Source organism: Rhinolophus sinicus, linkage group LG13 (assembly GCF_036562045.2).
Source record: "Rhinolophus sinicus isolate RSC01 linkage group LG13, ASM3656204v1, whole genome shotgun sequence".
In the NCBI taxonomy this organism is placed as follows: domain Eukaryota; kingdom Metazoa; phylum Chordata; class Mammalia; order Chiroptera; family Rhinolophidae; genus Rhinolophus; species Rhinolophus sinicus.
In genome coordinates, this window is record NC_133762.1 from 17,866,629 (window position 1) to 17,891,443 (window position 24,815).

The 24,815-nt window shown below is 52.8% G+C and overlaps 1 protein-coding gene across 1 annotated transcript in view; it reads left to right on the plus strand.

Annotated features, from left to right (window-relative positions):
- TAF4 (TATA-box binding protein associated factor 4) overlaps positions 1–24,815 on the plus strand; it is a 62,667-nt gene that overhangs the window by 1,553 nt on the left and 36,299 nt on the right.

A 24,815-nucleotide genomic window follows, 5' to 3' on the forward strand; every position in this document is an offset into this window, starting at 1 on the left:
TGGCCTGGGTCCATGGTCTTCCCACGCTTGGCACTTCCCCTCTTGTTTCAGGGATCAGGCATATGGTCTGTGTCCTCACTGAGCTTCCCTGCTCCTTTAGTATTGGGGCTGTGATGGTGTCCCCTGGTGGGTCGTGCAGAGTGACGTCCCCTCCTTGAGGCCGGGCTGGTCTGCATGGAAAGCTTCTGCTTCCGTACTAACACCAGGATGACAGGCACCCCAAGTGAGCCCTGGAGGACTCCTGGGCACACAGCCTTCCTGGGATTTCAGCCCTTCCCATTCCCACAGTGTGGTTCAGCTCAGTGTGATCGCTTAGAGGACGCCTGGTTCCTTTGATCATGACCATCCAGTGACACCAGCGGCGGGCACGTGCTGTCCGGTCAGTGGGTCTCCTGGAGGGTCCGATGGTGCAGGACCTCGCGGAACCCAGTGCGCTCAGGGCGTCCACTCAGTTTCCTGTCATCTTGGCGCTTCTTTGCCTGTGACAGTGTAAGATCCCCCGAGCGTTCTGCATCGCCGCTTGGTCCTGGGATCCCCAGGCAGAGGGAAACGCGAGCACTTGCTGTGCCGTTTTCTCTTTTCCGTCCCCTGCACTTGTCAGCGTGGAGTGAGTGCTGAGCTTCTGGAGAGCTCCTCCCTGGCTGTGTAGTAACATGTGCTGCTGGAGCAGCTGCTGCGGTGGCAGAAGTAGTAGAAACAGCACCTCCGTGTCTCCTCGTGCTTGCTGGAAAGAGCATGGGTCACCCTGAAAAGGAATCTCAGCGTGTTAAGAAGGCAGGGTTTCCCTGTCCAAGTCGGTGAGCTTGGGCACTGTTGGCAGAGCGTGGCGGGGACCTGTTTCTGTACGGGCACGGGTAGAGAAAGGGTGCAGCCCCGACCAGTGTTATTGGGGTGCTACTGGGGCACCCATGCTTGAGGAGGCAGAGGTGGTGTGAGATGTTTCCTCAGAGGTGCTGAGATGCCGCTCATGACATATTGTGTTTGTTTCTGAGTTTGTCGGGTTGTTTTATTGACGGTTCTCTTTTGCTCGTTGATGTGCCTTCTGACCTGTAAGTGGAGAAAGTATGGCTGGTCTTTAGTTACATTTAAAACAGGAAATTCGTGCTTATAGTACATTACATAAAATGTAGAATACTTTTGACCTGTCCACAGACATGTCCTTTCAGTGGTCTTGTTGGCTTTAGATTTGCCTTTCTCTTATTACGAGGATGGTCCCCACATTCCACTTTTGTTATTTAAAACTGGGAGAGCTTGTCAGTGAAGTTTGTGAGGCAGGCGCTTGGCCAGGCGTGCAGGGGTGGTGAAGAGGCCGCTGGTGCTGCGTGATGCCTGCAGGTGTGGTGGTTGGGGGTTCACTGGATCCCTTCCTCTGAGCCTCAGTACAGCTGTAGCCCCTGCCGTTTTTCTTCTGGGGGAGGAAGCTGTGGTTCAAAAAGGGTGTCCTATCTTGGTCCTGGGTGACCCTGGACTCACTTTCATCTTCTGTTCAAACGTCAGTGTTAAGGGTGTGTTCACGTGACAAGCAGACAACGCCTTGATAAAAACTGTAAAAACACTGGCTCGTTGCATGAGTTCTCATGAGTCTGCATTAGTCCCGTGTGAGAGCAGAGAACAGCTCGTGTTGACATTTGGGTGACAAATGCTGAGCGCTGTGTGTAAAAAGGCCAAGTGCTTTCTAGAAAATAAAAGATTTACGCCCATCTCTTCATGCATGTTGACATACTGATTGGGAACTCTGATTAATTATATTACTTCATTTTAGTAACAGTAGAAAAAAAAAGTGTAGTTAAACTTCTCCCAGTGCCCCCAAACCAAGTACCCTCTTTAAATAGTGCAATTTAGTTCAGTAAATCAAAATGACAGGAAATTCTAGTTGCGTCTAGTTGGTCAGAAAATACTAAGTTTTATATGGTATTTTGTCTTGATTGCAGTGTTTTATCATAAAAACTTACAAAGACGGAGTAGAAGTAATTTATAAAAGTAATTATTGCTTGGCTAGTAGCTAATTCTCGTAACAAGTCATTGATGTACCTGTGGGAAGAAGGGATTAGGGCCCTGCCAGGTTTTCAAAGCCACACATAGGTGTCAAGTGAAATAACAGAGTGTTGACAATTGTGAGGGAGGGCGTGTCCCTCCTGTGGTGCCTTCCCTTCCTGTAGGTCAGAGTCCAGGGTGGGAGGGGAGAGAGACAGGTGTCACTATTCCTTGAGGGCCAGTCCGAGGCCTTTCATGCTTGTCTCACAGCCCTGGTGAGCTCATGCCGAATTTGGTTGTAGCAAACTCAGTCTTGATGTTCTGTCAGGACAGTCTTATAAAGAGATGTATTTGTTTTTGTGATTAATTTGTTCCTTTGATGATACCAGAATCTAAATTGTGTCCACCATGGGACTAACAAGGACACACAAGAAGGCCGTTGTCAGGGTAAGGGGTGGAGGGGGTGGTAGAAGAGGGGAAAGGTAGCAGAGGGGTCAAATTTGTAGTGATGGGAGAACTGACAGATGACGTATTACACAATTGTACACTTGAAACGTGTATCATTTTATTAACCAGTGCCACCCTAATAAGTTCCATAAAGACAGTTGTCCCCAGAGCACTGGGACACGCTGGTTGGTCTTACATATCTCAGCGTAGTTGTAACATCACAGTAATACTGTGATTATAGTTGAAAGAAGAAAAAAGTGATATGACAGCAAAGTTAGCACATGCAGAACTGGTTTTAAGAGAGCTTTTCAGGTAGGTGTTACCTTAAGGGTGCCCATTTCTAAAGGTTATCCTTTGGCGTGGCCAATTAGCGTTTTCTGCGGTGTATGTGTGTCCTGCTTTTGCAGAGGCTTTGCTCCCTGTTGCTCTGAGGTTTGGCCCGTACAGGCTCTCACTCCAGGACAGACACCGTTTCCGCCTTGGACTAGATACGGTGGCCTAGGGAACATTTGCATGAGACTCATTGAAAATGAACACTTCCGAGGCTCAAGGGCTCGTGGAGACAGGTGTCTGGGGCGTTGGTTCCCAGCCACCGTGAATTGAATTATTTGTCTGCGGGGAAAGAAAGAAAGAGTGCAGAAGCGGCTGACCGTGCTGCTGGGGCCACCACGCTGAGCTCTGGGAGGGTTGCCCCCAGCTGGGTGGCAGAGCGTGTGGGGCTGGGCACTGAGGTTACTTACAGGCACTGGAAATTCTGGTGGCCAATGCTTGCAGCAAGTGCTTTGGCACAAGGGACATTCTTAGAAGTTTAGATTTTGTTCCTTGAGGGTGCTATTGCTTTCTGACCTGGGACAGAATGTGGGGTTCTTCGGAGCCTCAGTTTTCCCAGCTGGAAAGTGGGGCTGACCATTTCTGAAGCACTGAAATTGCAACGACGTGAACCGTGTGTATGCATGCGCTGGCCCAATCCCGTCACATTTGCACTGGTTTTGAGACGTTAAACTGCTCTGGAAGCAGCAATGTCTGCAGACAGTTTCATTCCCATCAAAACCGTGTCCAGACGGGCTGTGTTCTCAGTGCCCCGGGAGTCTGCTGCGGTGGCTGACGCTGGTCTGTCAGTGAGAAAGCTGCCCAGGTTGTCGCAGGTGGGTCACAGTCCTGGGGGACGTGTCATGCAGGTGGTGGGGTGGGGGGGAGTGGGGACGGGGACGACAGAGTAGCAGCTGCCTGCGGAGACTGTGGACCTGGGCGTGGGCCTCACTTTAGGCCAAAGACCTTAACCGAATTGTCCTTTTGATACACTTGGATAACAGTGACATTTCAAAAGAAAAAAGAAAAGTAACTTTGCCAGCGTACACACCTGCTCTGACTAGCTCTGCTTAGCGTAGGACAGAGGTCGCCTCCATACTGCCGGCTTGGAGGGGTGGCCGCGGGTTGAGCAGGGCACCCTTCCACACTCTCTGTCCGCGCTTCGCTCCTCGCTGTCCCCATGGCCTGTAGGGCGGACAGAGCCATCTGGGGGCCGGGTCGGGATGATGTGTCACGCATATGTGGGTGTGTTTGTCTGGTGGTCCTCACATTGTAGCAACCAGGAAAGGGGTCCCTTGTATCCTCCTGGGTGTCTGTTTTCACTGTGTACTGTGTTTAGGGCAGAATGACTTGAGTTTGAAAAGTGGGCGGCTTTCTAAGCCCTTTATGTTTTGCCACATGAGGGGTGGGTCCCTATTTGTTCAGGCTCCATAACAAAGCAGTTAGGAAAAGTGGTATCCTGACTACGTGGGTGATTGATGAACCCCAGGGGCCAGAGGGTGGGGCTCCCAGGGTCATTCTGTCACCACCACCTGGGAGGTTGAGTGCCTGGCCTCTCAGTTGTGTGTGGGAGTTTCCCATAAACACTTGCCCAGAGTTTCCGACAGGTGGACGCAGGTCCCCCTCGGCAGTGGTGTTTGATCGGAACGGGAGTGACCCAGTTCAGGCCCTGCCCTAGAAATAACGCTGCTCCGTGACACAGAGCAGCAGGGCCGCATGTGCCTGTTTCCTTGACACCCTAAGAAGAAGGAAGGTGGTTCCTGACAGGCTAGCCAGGCCCGTGTCAGTGCAAACGTGCTGCCTCCTTCATCTTAGTGATACATTGGAAGACAGCTTTTCTATAAACAGCTAGTCAGTGTAAGCTGATCAAAACATAATTAACAGCTGGTTTTGAAAATCTTGAAGCAGAGATTTAAAAGGACTCTGGAGAAAGTTGCCTGAGATTTGGGGAAATTCGCATCGTTCTCAAAAGCACGTTTACTTTTCTTGACGGTGATGGTTCAGGGAGTCTCAGCTTTTCTCCTTAGTCCTGGGAAACAGCGGCTGTCAGGGCTCTGAGCTCTGCAACTTGCCTGGGGCTGGAGGCCGGGGATGGTTTAGTCAGGCCTGGCTAGTTACCAGTTAAAGGCAGGAGGACAGCCCGGGGGAGGGGCTTTCTGCAGGGACCTGCTGTCCTGGGTGCTGTGCACTGCTGGGTGATGGGTCTACTCCGTTTCCCCGCTGTGGATTTCAAACTCTTGTGGACTTCAGCACCCCTGGAAAGTGGACCAAGTGCGATCAAATTATGCTGGAAGACTGGGGACTTGATCCCAGGAGGGCCATGAACGCTTTGAATTAGAAGTTTTGATTTTTACATGTCCGTGAACATCTGTGCCAAGTTGTTAAAACCTTCAGAAAACAGAGATATGAAAATTGCCCATAATTTGGGACCCTCCCCAATTTTAAAAGTTCATAGGCATCCTGCCCTCCCCCCATTTGGCTTCCTTCTGTGGCTGTCCACCTGGCTGTGCGCTGCTCTGTGAGGGGGTGGAGGACGGGGACGCTGGCGGGGATGGAGGCCAGGGAGCTCCCTGCCCGGCCACCACTGTCACTGTGAGCTCAGAGTCCTCTGCAGCTCTGCAGCCTGTGACACTCAGTTGGATTTCGATTTTTCCGTCGTGAAATTAGAACCTTGATGGGACTTTTCTGCCTCTTCCACGTGGCCTGTGAGGAAATGATGCACGTGCTTCTCTTGACCCCCAGACTTGTGCCTGGGTGAAGGGGGTGGTGCGGGGTCGCCGTGCCCACACTAGGGAGCTCATGCTGCAGAGGAAAAGCTAACGCAGTTCTTCGTGACCGCGTCAAACTGCAGGTCAGGTTTTGGAACTTGAGTGCAGCAGTAGAAGGTTCTGTGGCTCTGAATTGACTTGTTTTGGGGCGGGGGTGCGGTCCGTGGTCTGAGTCGACAGAGCAGCACACGAGGAGCAGGACAGCTAAAGCCTCCCCCCAGTGCTGTGCACCCACCAGGTAGGTGTGTGCCCCGTGGGCAGAGCGGCGCAGGCGGCTGGAGCGCTGCACAGGACGGAGAAAGGCCCGTGGGGTCAGCAGGGAGCCCGAGCGCGACCGACCGGAAGAAGGTGCTGTGCGGACGTCCTGCCAGCATCGCGGCGGGAAGAGCGAGGAGGACAGCTTTCTCCACTTGTAAGCTGCTGCTCAAGTACGCGGGCCAACTGCTCGAGACAAGTTTGTAAAGACTTGTTCATGCCTCCACAGGAGCTGCTCTTTGTGGTTTCTGATACGCTCCACATCCAGGTTGAAGTAGGTGGTCGTGAGCACAGCAAATCACGGGACAGGCCCACGGCGTGTTGACTTGGACCTGTCAAAATGCTGCAAAACAGTGGCCTCCGAAGTGTGATGACAGTTATTTGAAGAGTGAAAAAGGAAAGCAATTCTTTTTTTTTTTTAAAGGAGGGCGCAGCTCAGTGGCCCATGTGGGGATCGAACTGGCAACCTTGGTGTTATTAGCACCACGCTCTAACCAGCTGAGCTAACCGCAAAAAAAGGGAAAAAGCATTCGTGATTGAGTTTTTTAAAGGCAGCTGTAACTGTTAATAAATAATTATTAGTCCCTTGAAAATGACTTCTTTTCCTACTACTTTTTTGGATTATAAAATTAGTTTTATTCATTATAGGAAGTTGGGAAAGAGAGGAAACTGTGAAGGAGAAAATGAAGCCCTTGTGCTGTAGCTGTGCCCAGACTGTTGGCAGTTTGGCGTCTGTCATCTCAGCCGGTGCTGGAGGCAGATGTGCTGTGACTTTCACATTCGGATCACCCGTGGTCCCGCCCGCCACGTGTGAGCTGCCTGAGCCTTCCCGTGTTGAGTGCAGCCCCCTCCCTGGGTGGGCTTTGAAGCGCCTTTCTCCTGGTTCTCCACGGTCACAGGCCTCTGTGACACTGCTGAGATCAGTGACCTCAGGTGACGGTCTTTGCACAGCTCTGTGTGCGTCTGATGGGCCGAGCGTTTGCAGATCTTTGATACCAGTTGCCTTTGTACTGTGGGCACTTTGAACACCATGGTTTTAGACCCAGGGCCAAAAGAGCACTTTTGAGGGACCGACGTGTTCTGCAGGCTTCCTTGAGAAAGTTGTATCTAGTTTTAATTTGCATTTCTTCTGCCTAAGTGAGGTCCAGCCTCTCATGTGGGTGTTGGTGGAGACTGGTGCCTTTGCATTTGTTCATTCTAGGGTGCGCATTGGGCCAGTGAGCGGGGCTGTTGTGGGTGCATGGACCCCTAGCGGGGTGGGGTGGGTTTCAAGGCTGACAGAGCCCTTGCTCCCAGGTGCTCCGCTTGGGGTGGGGGCTGGGCAGTCAGCAGGTAGGCAGAGTGTCAGCCTGTTTTCTCATCCTCGGTGCCATAAAGGATCAAGAGCGTGCCAGACCAAGGGACCAAGAGGGCACTGCTAGCTGGTTAGGGTAGCCTTTCTGAGCAGGTGACATTGGAACCGAGATCTGGGTGATGAGGAGGGAGCCAGTGTGCAGCCCGTGACCTGGGTTCCAGGTACAGGAAGGAGCAGGGGCCCGAGGGTGGGTCAGAGAGAGGGTTCTGGCTGGAATGGGTGTGAGGGCCCATGGGGACAGATGGGGCCGGCTGGGTCACACAGCCGTCCTAGTCCAGTGTGCCGCAGGGTTGAGTTAGTTTCAGGTGTGTTGGGAAGCTGTGGGAGGATTTTAGTCAGGCAGCGGTAGAAGCTGATTTGTTTTGATACCACTTTTGTGTCTGTGGGCTATGGAATGCAGGGGTGGTGGTGGTGAGGGGCAGGATGACAGCAAGGGTGGAGGTGGCAGGGACAGCAGCGTCCAGGCGAGGGCAGGCGGCTGGGCCTGGGCGCTGTGTGGTGGTGGAGAGCTGTGGACATACAGGACTTACTGATAGGTTTGGGCACCTTAGGGCAACTGAGATTGGGGACCGCAGAGACACGTGTCGGGAGAAGGTGGAGCCTTCTCTGGGGGAGCAGTAGGGGTGGGGAGGAGGACAGGTATCCCTGTTTGGACATGTTAAGTTTGAGATGCCATTTCCGGGAAGAAACATCAGGTGTGCGGGAGCTTGGGGAGAGGTCAGAATCTGGGCGTCATGGCATTTGATGGAATTTTCGGTCATGGGGGCTGAAACCCCCAAGGGAGTCTTGTGCTGGAAGAGCAGTGAAGGCTGCCTCCTGGGCAGACTGTCCAGCGGTGTAGAGGGTGGCCACCATCTCTTGCGGGAATCGAGGAATTGAACCGGCAACCTTGTGGTTGAGATACCACCGGCCCATGTGGGAATCGAACCTGCAGCCTTCGGAGTCAGGTGAAGGAGCTCTAACCGCCTGAGCCACCGGCCGGCCCCTTAAGAGCTTTTTATACTGTAGGAATGTCTGTCATTAAGACAGCAAGTACGTCGTGGCTTCTCTGCCTTCTCACTTACGAAGCTGGCTTAGAATGCACGTTGGTGTTCTTGGTGTGGCATCTGCGTTGAGAAGCTCAGGTGGTTTTGCAGTTCTCGTGTGTGCGGTGCTGGTCTTCCTGCTGGATGCTGACGGACAGAGTCTTGAGTCTAGATTTCTGGAGCCACACGGTCCTGGGAAGAGAATCTCCCTGGATGAAGAGGCCGTAGGTGAGGTGGCTCATCAAAGACCCCTCCGCCACTTCCCTGGAGGGGCTGGGCCCGCAGTGAGGCAGCGATGCTTGGGGCCCAGGCTTTTGGAAGAGAAAGTCCATGGAATGGAGTGTTTACACGATGAGGAGCTGTCTCCAGGGGCTGCCGTGTTTCCCCGAAAAGAAGACCCAGCCCGACCATCCGCTCTTAATGCAGCTTTTGGAGCAAAAATTAATATAAGATCCAGTATTATATTATATTATGTTATGTTATAGTGTATTGTATTGTATTATATTATATAAGACCTGGTATTATGTTATAGTAAAGTAAGATCGGGTCTTATATTAATTTTTGCTCTAAAACTCATTAGTGCTGATTGTCCGGCGAGGTCTTCTTTTTGGGGAAACAAGGTAGCATGCGCGCCATCTGTCCTGGAGACCCAGGTGAGGGACGCAAAGACTGTCCGGCGGCCATTGAACTTCTCGTGCTTCATGGTCCCAGCCTTGAGAGGTCCGAACAGCTCCTGCGGGCTCCGTTTTGCTCAGGCTGAGGTGGTCATGCTAGCTGGAGGGGTGCCCCAGTCTGGGGACATGAGTCCCTTTCTTCTGCCTGGGGGCTGTCTTGGTGGAGAAGCAGTGGCCCCACTTGTGGCCTCGCGGGCTGGGGCAGTGGTTTGTGAGTTTGGTCAGTCGGTTGGTCAGCAAACAGTAACTGAGCAGCAGCTCAGGTCAGACCTTGCAGCCTGTCCTCAGGAGTGACTTTCTGATGGGACCATAGTGATGTGTTTGTAAGGGGTGGGTAAATGTGTGTCGGCTCTGAAATGGAATATCACCAGCCGCTCCGGCCCCTGGTGCTGTTTCTCATGTCGACACTCTGTCTCTTCTGTTCATTTTGGACACTCTAGAGTTTTCTCTGCTGCTTTGGGCTCATGAGATAACCAGTCAGGTTCGGTGCCACTTTGTTATGTATTCAGCAGTTAAGAAACTCAGGTCTGAATGTCTGCATTGAAAGCCCTGGAGTGACGTGGTCCAGACGGCCGCAGGCCAGCTGCAGTGGGTGCCTCGTCCAGCTGGGGGAGGCGAGGAGAGCCCTGAGCTGTACCCTCCAGGGTCCTTGGGGTCCAGGCTGGGTTCCAGACACTTAGCGCTGACCCCTGCTTCCACTGCGCGCTGAGGTTTGGAAACCACTGATGTGCTACGTGGGTCCTGACCTTGGGACCACGGGCAGGCTGCCGTCTCCAGCGTGGGACTTCACAGTCCAGACACCTCTGCATGGGTTTCTGAGACTGTGCTCCTGGACGGAGTCGGCTCGGCCACCTGCTTGGGACCTGTTGCTCTAGAGAAAACTGACTCCAGTGGGGAGCTACAGGCCTGGCCTTGGTGACACAGGCAGAGTTTCAGCTCCTTGAAGAAGAGATGCTGTCACACAGGGACGTGTGAAAGCGCAGAGTGGTGTGCTCTCGGTGTGTGTGTGTTTCTGCTGCTGTGAAGGGCCATGGACATGTGTTGGAGGGTGGCAGGTTGTCCGAGGCTGTCCTGGGACTCGCTGCAGGTGGCTGCTTCTGGGGGGCTGGGGTGCGGGCCTGGGCCTGCGACCTTCACCTTCACCTGTGAGGTTTAATTTCTCTTAAAGAGATCTGCAACTCCTAGGGTAACTTGATGCAATCCTGTGTTCTGGCTGGGAGACGCCTGGAGTTTTCTGGTAACTGTGTCCTTTGAAACTTCCGGAGCCAGCGGGACGCTGAGTGCAGCATGGAGGGCAGGTGTCAGGTGGCGCTCCCGGCGGCGAGGGCGCGGTCTCCGTGCTTGGCCCACTGTCCTCAGGGCTGTGCTCCCTTCTGGCTGCTCCTCACTGGCCCCCTGCTGAGGCTGTTCCACTTCAGAACCTTACTAGTTTCTCGTTGCTTGTAGAAGGAAGCCCAGACTCCTGACCGTGGCCTGACCTTGGGGACGGGGTGGGGTCCCAGTCTGCCCTGGCCCCAGAAGACGCTCACCTCCTCCCGCATCGGTCAGCACGCCAGGTCACGGCTGCACCTTCAACCGCTCTTGCTCTGCAGAGAATAGTCCCCACCTCCAATCCCCACCTCCAGTGTGGCTGCTGGACACTGTCCCCTATGGTCCCCACAGCAGAGCCAGGCACTTCCTCAGGACCAGTGTGTCTCGCTGCGGCTCTGCTGTCGGGTCCTGGCGGTGGGGCAGGTGCTTCGGAGCCTGTGCAGGTGACTCGCTGTGGCCTTACCTGCAGGCAGAGGGCACGGCTGTGCTGTGTTCACTGTGGAACGTCAGCATCAGCGTGGCGCTCGCTCCCTCGCGTGGCGGGGATGCCGGGGGCCTGAATCGGGGCCTCGCGGAGGCGGTCGTGGTCTCTACCTGGCAGGTAGGCCGTGACTGTGGACGGCCTCTAATTCAGACGGAGGACTAGGTGAGAACAGGTGCATGTTTTTGGATCTCAGAAGTGTAGACCTGAATTAGTCATAGTCCTGGGCCCTGCACGGCTTGCTGTACTTCCGTGGTTATCGTAACGCTTTAATAAGCACCTGCAAGCACGTCCCAGAGAGCTGGGGCCCCGCCGGGGTGCCGGGTGACTGTCTGGCCCCTCCTCCCTCGCCGTGTGTCACCGTGGCCACTGCACGTTCACGTCCCTTGTCCCGCCTGCTCACGGCCTCTTCCTGGATGACCTGTTTGATTTCACCTTTAACTTTGTAGAGAGGGTACCATGCTGTGGGTCATCTTAGGGGGCCTTTGCCACTTCAGTGTCACGTTGCCGAGACCCTTCCATCCTGTGCTGGGTGGTATTCTATTGTATGGAGACAGTACCACGCGTCACCCTAGGGCCCTCACGGCTTGTTGGGTCCCCTGCCGGGGGAACAAGGAGCACAGTTGTCCTGGGGGGATGGTCAGCTCAGGAGACACTGCCACATGCCACCCACAGGACTGCACAGATTTCCACTTTCCAGCAACACACGAGTCATTGGTGTGTGGGAACTCAGGCTGCTTCTGGGTGTGTATGTCGGGGATGTCACTGAATTTCCAGGTGGGGGGTTTGAGAGAATTGACATGTGAGTCTGAAATTCAGAGGTGGGTTCAGGGCTGGGCCTCTAGATGTGGTGGGTCCCTAAAAGGCTGATGATATTTTAAATCTGGCTTGGGGGAGGGGCAGTATAGCCGGGGGAAAAGAAGACAGAGACCTGTTCTGGTACTTTGTGACAGTTAGGGGTGGGGCAGCGGGAGCCCCCGGGGGGAGGCCAGGCCCTGGGGTCAGGATTTTGTCACCAAGGTGTCTTCACCTGTCATGTGTTGGTGGCTGGTTGGGGAAGTGGGGACACCTTTCTTTTTGGCCCCTGCAAGCTGGACGGGCCAGTCCTGAGTGGGAGGGGAGGCAGCGGCCTGGGTTCCGTAGTGTTTTGGGGACCTTGTTTCAGAAGGGGAACAGAGATGTGGGAATGGAGTCTAAGGACAGTTTCTTAGCGATTCTAGAACCGTGCTCTCCAGTAGGAATGAAATGCAAGTCACACGTGTAATTTGAAGTTTCTAGTAGCGTGTTAGAAGGCACAGAACCCTGAAGCTGTGAAAAGCTGATGTTAATTTCAGTGTATCATAGTTAACCCCCTGCATCCAAGGCGTAACCATGTCGCATGTCGTCCACGGTCAGGCTCTCTGAGCACTGGCATCCCTCCCCCTGGCGCCCCCCCCTCCCCCCCCCGCGGACCCCGTGTGTGCCTTCAGCGTAGCTGGGTCAAATGCTCACAGCACCTGTGGCTCCTGCTGCCTCCTCGATACGCTCGTGTGGGACGAGTCACGGTTGCAGGGCAGGACAGCCAGCAGGCTGCAGGGAGGGACGGGGTGGTGCCAGCGCTGTGGGACTTGAGCTGTCTGGTCAGGCCCCTCGGAGGAGGTCGCTGGGTGAAAGAGCAGGAGCTGGAGCCGGGCGGGAGGGACGCTGAGCCAGGGGGAGGGCAGTGTCACCAGGCTGAGTGCAGTGTGGCCTTCCTGGAGCTAGCCTCTTGGATGAGGGAGGGTGAGGAGCTGAATGGCCGAGACTCGTCTCCCCTGGGGGGAGAGAGAGAGCCTGCCCTGGCAAGGGCAGAGGCTGAGGCGAGGTGTCGACGGAGCAGGGCAGGTGTGCAGGTGCCCACTGGTGGCTTCGGGCTGGTGGCTTCGGGCTGGATGGCAGGGAGAGACCTGGGGAAGAGGTGCTGGGCAGTCCTGCCTCCTTCCGTGGGCGGGGCAGGGCGGTGGGTGGCTATCCCCGGGCTTTGTGGGGGGCAGTGTGCACTGTGGCCTGGCCACAACAGGTGCTACCTCACCATGAGAAGCAAACCCGAAATAAAGTTCTCTCCGCAGAGGCACAGCCTGGCTGGCTGGAGGGCAGGGTGCCTCGCCAGGTGGTGGGGTGAGCGCGGCCTCCAGAGACGGTTGGGGGGCCAGAGGTTCTAGTGATCCTTCGCCGGGCGGTTTTGAGAGTCAAAGGGGGACACGTGATCATGGCCTGGATGAAAGGTGCAAACGGGCTGTTCCGGGCAAGCTGGCCCCGCAGCCGGCCTCGTCCGCCGCCTTGGTGCTGACGTCTTGCTGGAGCCATTGCTGAGTAACTGGAAGAGGAGGGTGCGTGGCCAGCAGCCTTCTCTGCCCTGCACCTCAGACACCTGTGACTGAGCCCTTCCTGGCTGAAAATGAGGTGCCCTGAGCTTGTGTTGGAGGTCCCGTCCACCACGGATGCCTGCGGGCTCCAGGGCGTGTGTCCCGCCGGCTCTCCCGTCGTGCCGGGGCCCCTGGAAGCCCCTGCTCTCCAGGTTGAGCGCAGTGTATCTGTTATTTCTGGGGGAATTCCTTCCTTTCTAAGTAATTTCCTGCCTGTCTTCTCTTTCTGAAACACCTTTACATTTGTCAGGAGCCCTTTCTTTGTTCGGATGGTTGGTTGTCCTATGTTCTCTCTGTTTTGGGTGCCCAATCTTCCCAGCCCCCCTGGAGTTGTTCCACAAGGAAGGGGCCCCGCCGATGCCCAGCGCCAAGGCCAGCACGTGGCACATAGTCAGCCCGCAGCTCTCTGCGTGGTGGAGCCTTTCGTGACGTGTCGGGTGGCCCTGGCTCCTCTGAGCATGAAAGGATCGAGGGGTGCAGAGCTGTGGTGGCACCCTGACGCCCTCACCTCGGGGGGTCACGTGGGAACTTTTGGTGCCAGAATGGCCTCAGCTTCTTAGGAAAGGACCTTGCAGCCGTTATTTCTGTGCCTGGAGCCCAGACCTGCGGCTGCTGTGTGCTGTCCATGTGGTCCTCTGCTTCCTGTCCACTGTCACTGTCCACGGCACGCACGTCCCCTGCCCGGGCCCTGGTGCCCAGCAGGCCTTCCTCCCCACTCTTCTTCCTAGAGTCTCTTTCCTTCTCTCCTCATGCATTTGTTGAGATCTCTGGTCCTTTTCCTGTTTTCTCCTGTTGCGGGTGGGCACCGTTTAAACTCCTTTACTCCTGATTTAGTGGGGTCTTGGTAGGAGGAGGGGTGTGGACGGACAGTAGGTGATTCTGCCGGTCAGCCAGCTACTTAGAGGCTACTTCTTCTGGGGGGGGTGTTTAGGGCCACCTCTCTGTGGAGTCCCTGGTACTAGCAAAAGCAGAGAGTGGTTTTTTAATTTTTTTTTAAGTAAATAATTTTTTTAGAGCAGTTTTAGATTCACAGTTTATCTATCACCCACTGGAGGACATCCTGGTGGCTTCCAACTTCTGGCGATTGTGCATAAAGCTGCTGTAAACGTCCGTGTGCAGGTTTCGTGTGGACAAGCTTCCAGCTCCTTTGGGTAAATACCAAGGAGCGTGATTGCTGGATCCTAGGAGTATGTTTAGCTCTGTAAGAAGCTGCCAAACTGTCCTCCAAAGTGGCTGCACCGTTTGCTCTCCCCACAGTGACTGAGGGATCCCGTGGCTCCACGTCCCCGCCGGCGTGTAGTGTCGGTGCTCTGGGTCGTGGCCGTCCTGACGGGTGCAGGGCTGTCTCGTTGCCTTAATTTGCGTTTCCCTGATGCCGAGATGGGGAGCATCTTCTGTGCTTATTTGCCGTCTGTGTATCTTCTTGGGCGAGGTGTGCTCAGGTCTTTGGCCCGGTTTTTAAATCAGGTTTTTCATCTTATTACCGAGTATTAAGAGTTCTTTGTACGTTTTGGAAAACAGTCCTGAATCAGATGTGGCTTTTGCAAATATCTCTCCCACCTGTGGCTTGTCTTCTCCTTCTCTCGATATTTGTGTTTCGTAGAACAAGTTTTTAATTTTAATTAAGTTCAGCGCATCCGTTTTCTCTCTCACAGATCGCACCTTTGGTGGTGTGTGTAAAAAGGCATCGCCAACCCCAAGGTCGTCTGGGTTTTTCCTGTTTTCCTCTAGGAGTTTTGTGGTTTTGCATTTTACTCTCAGGTCCGTGGTCCATTGTGAATACATTTCCGTGAAGGGTGTAAGGTCTGTGTGTGGATTCGTCTTGTTGCACGTGGGTGTCCAGTGGTTCCGCAGCGTTTGCTGAAGAGACAGTCTTTGCTCCTTTGTCCCAGGTGAGTGGCCTGGACCGTGTGCGTCTGTTTCTGGGCTCTCCAGTCTGTCGCTGATCTGTTGCCTGTTCTTTCACCAGCACCGCGGTGTCTCGGTTACTGCAGCTTCAGACTGAGCCTGAAGCCCGGGGCGTCAGTCCTCCGACTGGCTCCTCCTTTCAGTAGTGTCAGCCGTGCTGGGTCTTCTGCCTGCTCTCCGTGTGACGGTCAGAGTCCGTGTGTCCAGGTCCGCACAGTGACGGGCTGGGGTCTGACGGCATTGCCTTGAATCTTCAGATCGGGTTGGGAAGAACGGACATCTTGACAATGCTGATTCTTCCTCTCTGTGAATGTAGCATATTCTCTATTTATTTAGTTCTTTGATTAGTTCATCCGAGTTTCGTAGTTGGCTCCATATAGGTCTTGTATGTATTTTGTTAGATTTACACCTAAGCATTTCATTTCTTGGGTGCTAATGTGAATGGTGTTGTGTTTTAACCCATTTGTTCCTTGCTGGTACATAGGGAAGTGGTTACTTGTATATTAATCTTAGGTTCTGCAGCCTTGTTATAACTATTTATTACAGAAGTTTTTTCGTGAGTTCTTTTGGGTTTTCTACATACGTGGTCATGTGATCTGTGAACAAAGACAGTTTCCTTTCTTCCTTTTCAATCTATATACCTCTCGTTCCTTTGATCGCACTGGTTAGGACTTCCAGTGCCATGTTCAGAAGCAGTGGCGAGAGGGGCATCCTTGCATTGTACCTGGCAAGGTACGTGGGAAAGCTTTGAGTTTCTCACCAGCAAGTCTGATGCTTGCTGTCTGTTCTCTGTCGATATTCTTGATAAAGTTGAGGAAGTTTCCCCCTCCTCCCAGTTTACTGAGAGTTTCTGTCACGAATGGGGATATTTTGGGAAGAGTCATCAGTGAGCAGCTTCCCTGGGAAGTCAGAGGAGGGTGCCAGGTAGGGACAGCCTTAGGACACTGCTGCCACATCCAGGAAGTGTCCCCTGGTGGAGTCTGGTCCCCATGTAAGGGCAGGTGATGGGCTAGGGGACAAGTCTTAGGGGAGGCGGACCTGGGACAGGGCCTGGGCAGAGGGGGAGAATGGGGTGGCAGCGGGACCTGGCCTGTGGTGAGTTCTGTGCCACCTGGGGGTTGGGTGGCAGTGCCAGGCACTGCACGTCTCCTGCGCACCCGATCGCCCCCTTTGCAGACAGGTAACCAGGGCTCCAGTGGTGAGGTGCTCAGCCCAGGGTCTCCCTGCTCTTAGGCGACTCCTGGACCAGTCGGGGGGTTGGGCATGAGCACTGCTGGGTCCGGAGAAGCAGCAGTTGTGAGGGGGCAGTTGGCTGGCATAGGTGAGGCAGGTGGGGGAGGTGGGAATGGCTGCGGCTGCAGTGGGCAGGAGAGTGGGTGCGGCCTCAGCCAGGGCGGACGGGAAAGTCCAGTTCTGGCTCTGCAGGTGGTTCTGCCTGGCCCTGTCCTCCTGAGCCAAGGTCAGGAGGGGGCCCAGGTGGTGACAGCCACAAGGGAGGCTCCCGAGAGAGCCAGGTTGCACTGCTGACCTGCTGGGCAGGTCCCCTCAACCTCAGAGTCGCAGCTGTCCCAGCCATCACGTGGGCAGTAAGCAGTGTCCCTCGGGGCACGAGGAGGCGTGCCCTGGGGAGCCTGAGCAGGGCAGACTGTTGCTCTTCTCAGTCCCTGAGCGTGAGCCCAGTGGTTTTAGAAAGCATTTTGGTACACCAGGGTCCCCAAAAGGCAGGCCTCTTGGGTCCGGGGTTCAGGTGGCCTGGGAGGGAGCCAGTTCAGCCCGAGCCCTCCGGGGCTTTAGGGGACTTTCAGGGGTGCCTTGTGGTACTTGTGTTAGAAAGTCACCCTCCCTCATGATGATGAGGCCTCCAGTGTTGGGACAGAGTGAGCTGGTGACCAAACAAGGCTAGTGGCCCTGCATGTTGGGGTGGCTGTGGGGGTAGGGGCTGAGCCGTGGCGGAGGGCAGAGGAAGGAGGGGGGAGGATCTGGGGGCAGCCCTGGCCGTGGGGGTGCCCAGGGCACAGGGTTCTGGTGGTGTTCGTTAGCATCTGAATGTCCCGGGGGGACATGCGGGGCTGGTAGTGGATCAGCCGAGCTTGGCTCCCTGACTGTCATTTTCCGAGTGATTGAAACTTGACAGTGTCGTTTGTGTTCTGCCATGCCCTGTCCCTTTCCTGTGGCAGGGCCGCACCTGTCCCACAGCGTCTGCAGCGTCTTGGGCAGGTGTCCCTTTAGTAAGATTTACCAGTCACTTATAAGTCAGGTTCTTTAAAATGAGACCGTGCCCCGGAAACTCTTGAGTGTCATTTTCAGACCTGGAACCCACCAGAGGCATTGCCCTGTCCTGCTCTGGGGAGGTCTTCGCTTTATGGGTGTGGGGTTTATAATTTCCCTTTCACAGGCAGGGTTCCCGTTTTAGGGGGAGGAAAGGGAGGGCAGCCCAGTGGGTCTTTCCTGTGGAACGTCATAGACTCACTCCTGCTGTGAAGGTGTTGGTGACTGTTCGTCGCCCTTACAAAAAGCCCATGCCCTCAGTGCCTGCTGACTCAGGTGGAGGTGTGTGACTGTCCAGAGAAAAAGGATGTTTCCAGAAGGGAGGCATGTCAGGGCTAGAGCGCCGGCTGGGATGGCCTCCCGAGGAGGGCAGGCACCCTCTGCCTTGGGGCTGCAGGCGTGGCCACAGAGTCGCTGGAGGTGAAGTGCATCCCGCTCGCAGTGGCACTGAAGCCCCGTCCTAAAAAGGAGGAGTAATTGTAGAAAAACAGGTGGTGAGCTTTCTGACCGCAGGGCAGAAGATTCCCTAGGACACAAATAGCATGAACATAGAGGAAGGTGCATACATTGGACTTCAGAATGCAAAGAAAACTTTGGTGAGTTGGCAGACGTTGTTGAGAAAATGAAAGGCGGGCTGTGGAGGGAGAGGGTTAGCTACCAGAGAACCTGTGTCCAGAGCAGAGGAAGGAAGTGCTGTCACAGCTCCGTGTGAGAAGACAGCTCTGCTAAGAATGGGCAGGAGGTCGGAATAGCTGCAAAAGAATGTGTGAAAATGGCCAGCAAGGGTCTGAAAGATACTTACATCACAGAGGGCAATGCAGATGAAAGCCCCAGTGGGACACCCCCACCGATTCCACCCCCAACACCGCAGCCTGAAGTAGAAGAACCTTCCAGATTGGAGGTTGTAGAGCCAGCAGGACAGCCAGATAGGAGCTCGGCGGCATGTCCAGTGGTCCCGCTCTAAGAGGAAGGAAACCTGCGTCCACGCGAGACTTGCTGGCAAGATTGGCGACAGCTCTATTTACAGTAGCCCAAATTGGAAATACCCTGAGTGTCTGTCAGATGGTGAATGGTACTGGAATACGGAGGGGTCTGAAAATACTCTGCCGAGGGCATGAAGCCAGTCGCAAAAGTCCACCTACTGTCCGATTCCACGTGTGTGAAATTCTAGCAAAGGCTCAGCTTAGCAGCAGTGGTCACTGGGTGGGGGCATTGCTGTGTGGCACCAGGGGACTTTTTAAGTTGATGGAAGTGTTTTCTGTAAATCGTGGTTGTGGTGGTGATTGTACAACTGTATACACTTGCCCACACTCATCAGATTGTACCCTTGAAAGAGGTGAATTTCCTCCTGTGTAGACTGCATTTCAGCAAAGCTGTACAGAACGTTCACGGTGGCTCTTCCTTCTGCCCTGGTGTCGCATCATGTTTCAGGGGGAGGAGAGCTGAAGTTGGGCTTGTGATTTGTGTTCTGTTTATTAGCGTGAAGTCCCGGTGTCTGCTGCCTCCTAAACCCGCTGCAGGAGAGCAAGAGGCTGACACTGGCGTGCAGGGGCTTGTCTGACATGGCTTCACCAGTGGCCTGTTCGGTCTGGGGCCGGCCGCTTGACTGCACCCTTCTTAGTTTTAAAACGGACAATTAGAGCACTTGCAGGTCTTTGGCGTGAGGTGGGTTGTGCCTGTGAAAGAGGTTTCCGCTGCCCTCCAGGAGACTGGGGGAATAGTTGCGTGTTAGGGACTGCACGTGCCACCGGGTCAGTCCCATCTGGGATTGCTTTTCATGGGAGGAAGTCCCTGCAGGTCCCTCGAGTTTCCCTCCGGGCCTGCCGTTTCAGTAGAGGTCACTGTCAGGTACAGCGTCTGCGGTCTGTATTCACAAATAGCCAGTAACGTCTGGTTTTTAAATGGGTGCTTTCTTCCCCAGTAATACGTGCTCATCGTCGACAATTTGATACAGACAAAAAAGTGTGGGAAAACAATAATAACCTGTACTCTTGTCATCAAGAGATCGTGGTAATTATCTCTGACACGTTGCTTCCTGATTTCCAAAATCGCCAGGTCCTTAACTGTTCTATGGTCAACGTGATTTTAATGACTGTGTAGCTGAGCTAACATTCGTGCATCCATTCTCCAGGGCTTGTTGATGCCAGGTGTGTGCCAGGCACCGTCACCTGTGATGGGGTGCTGCTGAAAGGATGCATGTGCCCATTCAAGGGCGTGCGCACACACACGCACACACACGCACCCGTGTTTCTAACCATTGTCAGTTCCACAGAGTGAGGCAGGGCGGGGCGTGGAGCCGAGCAGCCTGATGTGCAGGTGGGGTGGTCAGGGAGGCTTCTCCAAGGAGGGGCGGGACAGTGAGCCCCGCCAGTGCAGGCAGAGGAGCTTTCCAGTGGTGGGCGAGCTGCATTCTGGGAGCAGCCTTGAGGAGAGTGGGGGAGGGGACAAAGAGGCAGCAGTCTTATCGTGAGCGTGGTGGGTGTGTTGTGGGTGTGGGTGGTGGGGATGAGCGTGGTGGGTGTGAGCGTGGTGGGTGTGTTGTGGGTGTGAGTGGTGGGTGTGAGCGTGGTGGGGGTGAGCGTGGTGGGTGTGTTGTGGGTGTGAGTGGTGGGTGTGAGCGTGGTGGGGGGGGGCGTGGTGGGGGTGAGCGTGGTGGGTGTGTTGTGGGTGTGGGTGGTGGGTGTGAGTGGTGTGTGTGTGTTGTGGGTGTGGGTGTGGTGGGTGTGAGCGTGGTGTGTGTGTTGTGGGTGTGAGTGTGGTGGGTGTGAGTGATGTGTGTGTGTTGTGGGTGTGAGCGTGGTGGGTGTGAGCATGGTGGGGGTGAGCGTGGTGGGTGTGAGCGTGGTGGGGGTGAGCGTGGTGGGTGTGAGCGTGGTGGGGGTGAGCGTGGTGGGTGTGAGCATGGTGGATGTGTGTTTTGGTGGGTGTGAGTGGTGGGTGTAAGCGGGGAGGGTCACAGTGGGGTCACACTGTGACGTTTCTTCTTCTGCCTGTGCATTGGCTCTCCCTGTAGCTTACCTGGATGTTCACCTGTCTTCATCTGCCCGTAGTGAGTGTCCTTTCTCTTTTAGTATTAAATGCCCTGGGATTAATTTTCGTGTATCATAAGGCGAGTCAGCCTTGGGAGGGTCCTGGAGGTGGCCTCTTTCCTCCGTACCTCTCATTTCTGTCGTGGTCCCGCAGTGAACGGTCCCTTGCTTGGGCAGGAGTGGTCCCAGCCAGCACCTGTGTATTCGCTGCCCCAGGCCTGCAGGTGGACTTTCCCTAAAAGCCCGGGAAGGTGAGGCTGCAGTCATCACAACATGTCACTGCTTCTGGGGTCTGGGTGAAGGGAGCCAGGAAATACATCACAGACTCACAGAGCTCAAGGCCATATTTCTGATTCAAGATTCAAGATTCAAGATTCTGATTCAAGATTCAAGATTCTAACGCAACAGGTTTCTCTCCATAAATGCTCTGAAACTATGTTTGTATCTGTGGCACAGAAACTGTTGGATCCTGATAATATAAATGTATTTATTTACCTGGCTTGTCGTGCCATGTACCTAAAAATAGTTTCAAAGTTACAACAGTGAAAGTTTAAGGTTTCTTTGCAATTCTTTGTATGTCCAAACTCCATTGAAAGAATTCTTTTTGTGTTACCAGTTTGATGCACAATTTAGTTTTATTGGCTTTAGTTTGTTTGCAACTTTGATTTCTATTTTTTGTTTTAATTTTATGTTCTGAATGTGTGAAACATTACTGTGGTACAAATGTGGAATATTTTAGACGCACTTTTGTCTCTGGTCCCCTCCCATAGAGATACTTGTAAAGTTTTTATTTTCGTTAATTTCTGGGCCATCCTTTCAGTATTTATTTTGTAAAACGAAGCATGAGCATGCGCACACCTACTGGCAGGTGCTTCTTCTGCTCTTTCTTACACCAGTGGAGGCCCCAACGCTGGTTTGCACCTCAGTTGTTTTCTTGCCAGCATAACCTGGAGGTCATCTTCTGGTGGCCTGTTAATTGAAACACTTTCAAGTTAACAGTGACCTTTCCTGCACGGTCCAAGCACTAGAACCTAAACTTGGGAAGGGCATTGTGGTTCAGAGACGTCGGGTTTCCTGCCACAGGGAGCACGTGCTTGTGGTTCTGACAGCTGCCGGTCTAGTCACCTCCCGGGTGCCGTGGAAACCATGCCCACGGCATCTGAGGGTGGCAGGGGCTCGTCTCTAGGTCAGCACATGTACACCTTTTTGGGGGACATAATTTACACACAACAACATGTACCCATTCCGAGCGTCCAGACTGAATTTTGAGAAGCGTGTGCGCCTGTCTTTCCACTGTCACCACCATCCGACGGGGACGTCCCTCTCACCTGGAGGCCCTGGAGGCCCCGCGTGCCCATGGCTGTTAGTGCTCCCCACGCCGGGCCAGGCAGACCTTCTGTTGGCTGTGTGCCCCAGTAGTTGTTTCGCCTTTAAAGTCTCATACAAGTGGACGTGTGCGTCGTGATTGTATCTGCACTCACCCACGTTGCTGCAGGTGGCAGTAATGTGTTTTTATGCTGCGAACATCCCACGTTTGGACACTCGTGTCATCCGTTCATCAGTGGATGGACAGGGTTTCCCGAGGGTGGCCCTGGTGCAGGAGGCTTCTGTGAACATCAGTGCACGAAGCTTCCTGTGTGTGGACGTTCTTTTCTCTCGGGCAGCTACTAGGAGGAATTGCCGCGCCAAGTGGAAAGTGGATGTTCAGTCTTGCCAGAACCGCCACATTCTTTTCCTAGGTAGCCGTGCGAGTTTACCCTCCATCCGGCAGCGCACGAGTGTTCCTGGTGCCCCACACCCAGGGCGGCACTTGGCACCTGTTCCCTTTCACCTTCGTGCTGTTTTCCAGGCCCCGTTTATGGAAGCATAGTTTGCCTGCAGTAAAATGGACCCTTTTCAGTATCTAGTCCTGTGAGCTTCAACAAACACAAACCATGTAATCATCACCACCATCAAGATACAGAAACTTCCAGAGCCTCAGAAGACTTCCTCTCACCTCTTGGTAGTTAGCCTTCCTCCACTCTCATGCCCAGCACTCACGACTCTGCCCTATCTCGACGATTTTGCATTTTCTAGAATTTTATATAATGAAATTCTACAATACTAGTTTTTTATGTCTGGTTTCTTTTGCTTAGCAGCATACTTCTGAGATTTTCCCAAGTTCGTGTGTCAGTAGTCCTTTCCTTTCCATGTCGAATGGAATTCCATGCTGTGAGTGGACTGCACTTAACTCATCCCGTTACCAGTTGCTTCCAGCTCTTGAGGACTATGACTAATGCTTCTAGAAACACCCCTATGAGTCTCGTGTGGGCATAAGTTCGCATTTCTCGTGGGTAGATACCCAGGACTGGGATTGATGGGTATGGTGAGTGAGTGTTTTACTTTGTAAGCCGCCGAGATGTTTCCCACAGTTGCTGTACTGCATGGCCTTCCCACCAGCCGGACATTAATGTGGCCAGTCTTTTGAATTTTAGCCATTTTTGTTGGTGTGTAATGCTGTCATCGCATTGAGGTTTCAGTTTGCATTTCCCCAATGAGGAGTGATGAGTATCTTTTCATGTGCTTATTTTTCATTTGCATATCTTTTGTAAAGTGTCTATTCAAATTTTCTGCCTGTGGTTTTTAATTGGGTTGTTTGTTTTGTTGTTATTGATTTGGTAAGAATTTCAAAAATGTATTCTAGATACAAATCCTTCATCAGACAGAATTGTTTTATAAATATTTTCTCTTAATCTATGTTTGCCTTTTCATTTACCTAACAATGTATTTCAAAGAGCAACTTCTCAGTTTTTTTTTTTTTTAAGATTTTATTGGGGGAGGGGAACAGGACTTTATTGGGGAACAATGTGTACCTCCAGGACTTTTCCAAGTCAAGTTGTTGTCCTTTCAACCTTAGTTGTGGAGGGCGCAGCTCAGCTCCAGGTCCGGTTACTGTGGCTAGCATCCCTTGCGGGAGTCGAAGGGAGTCGAACTGGCAACCTTGTGGTTGAGAGGACGTGCTCCAACCAACTGAGCCATCGGCTGCCCCTTCAGAAGCTCAGCGGCAACTCATTGACTTCATTATAGTTGCGGAGAGTGCAGCTCGCTGGCCCATGTGGGAATCGAACTCGTAGCCATGTTGCCCAGAGCTCACGCTCTAACCAGCTGAGCCACCCATCCGCCCCCAACTTCTCAATTTTAATAAAGTCCAGTTTATCTTTTTTTTCCCAGAGTTCCTGTTTTATCTCATCAAAGAAATTTTTGCCTAACCCGAGGCACAAGGATTTTCTCTCAGGTTTTCTCCTAGAATTTTTATGGTTTTAGCTCGCACTCAATCCAATTTGAGGTAATTTTGGGGTAGTTGTAAGGTAGGGGTTGAGATGTATTTTTTTTTTCCCTGTAGGAAATCCAGTAGTTCTGGCCCCATTTGTTGAAAAGATCTTCCTGTCTCTGTTGAATTCTCCTGCCTCTTTTATTGAAAATCAGTTGACCTTGTACATGTGGGCTTTGTTTCTGGACTGTATCCTGTCCCCCCAGTTGATACCATCTGTCTCTGGGCACCAGAACACTCTGTTTAGTGCATCTCCAGGAGAGTAAGGCTTGGCTTAGGCAGCCTGAATTCTCGTAACTGCTCTTCTTCGAAAGTGTTTGGGGCTATTTGGGTCCTTTGCATTTCCATATAAGTTCTAGAATCAGCTCGTCAATTTCTCCAAAAAAAAAAAAAAAAAGTCTTCTGATATCTTTCCTGGGATTGTGTTGAATCTGCAAATCAGATTTATGATAATTGATGTCTTAACAATATTGAGTTTTCTGATCCATGAACATGGTATACTTCTCCATTTATTTAGGTCTTTCAAAATTTCTGGCAGTATCGTGTGATATTTTTTAGTATTTACGTCATTAACATGTTTTGTTACACATATCCTTAAATATTCATAGTTTTACGTTATGTAAATAGTACTTTTAAAAATTGCAATTTCCAGTTATTTGTTGCTCACATTTAGAAATACAGTCGCTTTTAACTATTGACTTTGTATCCTGTGACCTTGCTTTTAATTCATTTATTAGTTCTTGTAGCGATCGTGTAGGTTTCTTAGGATTTTCTATAAAGACAAGCATGTTGTCTGCAATAAGAAGAGGTTTTTACTTCCTTTCTCATCTGCATGCCTCTTACCTCTTGCTCTCGCTGTGCTGCACTGTCTGGAACCTCCAGTGCAGTGTTGAAAAAAGCAACGAGAAAGGGTGTTTTTGCCTCGTTTTCGATGAGGGGGTTGTAGTCTGTTTTTTTCCATTAATGTCTGATGTTAACTGGGGGTTTTCATAGGTGCCTTGTATTAGGTTGAGGAATTTTCTTCTGTTTCTAGTTGGTGAGAATTTTTATCATGAATGAATGTGTGATTTTGTCAGATGCCTTTCTTCATGTATTGAGACGCTCATGTGGTTTTTCTTTTTCAGTCTAATCAGTGAGTTTTCAGAAATTGTACTCTAAACATGTTCCTTGCAAAATGTCAGTCTTTATGGAAATGTTTGATGTAAGCCAAGACCCCTCCGCCCATTCTCATTTTCATTCTCTGGTGGTGCATGCATGTGTGTGCGCGTGCATGTGTGTGCGCGTGCATGTGTGTGAGCGTGCATGTGTGCGCGCGTGC